This window comes from Octopus bimaculoides, chromosome 17 (genome assembly GCF_001194135.2).
Source record: "Octopus bimaculoides isolate UCB-OBI-ISO-001 chromosome 17, ASM119413v2, whole genome shotgun sequence".
Classification (NCBI taxonomy): Eukaryota; Metazoa; Mollusca; class Cephalopoda; order Octopoda; family Octopodidae; genus Octopus; species Octopus bimaculoides.
Genome location: NC_068997.1, coordinates 6,120,678 through 6,121,286, shown reverse-complemented (window position 1 = coordinate 6,121,286; position 609 = coordinate 6,120,678). Strand labels below are relative to the sequence as shown.

At 32.0% G+C, this 609-nt stretch overlaps 1 protein-coding gene across 1 annotated transcript in view; it reads left to right on the top strand.

Annotated features, from left to right (window-relative positions):
- The window catches only part of LOC106868970 (phosphoenolpyruvate carboxykinase, cytosolic [GTP]), a 50,473-nt gene that overhangs the window by 41,534 nt on the left and 8,330 nt on the right, over window positions 1–609 (top strand). The window lies entirely within an intron of this gene.

Below are 609 nucleotides of genomic sequence, written 5' to 3'. Positions count from 1 at the left end.
TATATATATATATATATATATATATATATATATATATATATATGTGTGTGTGTGTGTGTGTGTGTGTCCTTGTCTTGACACTATGGTAGTTATAGACAAATTGTATCATCATACAAGCCGTGTCCTCACTTCCAGTCTTCTGTGAAAACATGTCCAGACAAGGGGATATATTACTTTGCTTGGAAACAGGTGAGGGCTGGTAACAGAAAAAGCATCAGCCCATAACAAATCTGCCTCAACAAGTTCCATGTGATCCATGCATCATGGAAATGTGAACATTACAACGATGATGATAATGATGATAGTGACTTACCAGGTAGTGTGTGAAAATACCTTTAAAAGGGTATTTTGCTTGACACATAAACATAAAATGCATACTAGAGTGTCACAAATGTAATGTAGTGTGTGTGATACTTTTCATGAAATGATTTATCTCTGCAATTTGATGGCAAAAACTCACTTTTGTTTGTTCACTTTCAACCCTTTAGCATTCAGATGATTCTATCCAATGTAATATTTATTCAGATTGTTTTGAATTTATCCTGTATTATCTTGTAGCCTCAAGATTTTGATTATGCAACTGTATTTTTTTTTTTTTTTTTTTTTTTT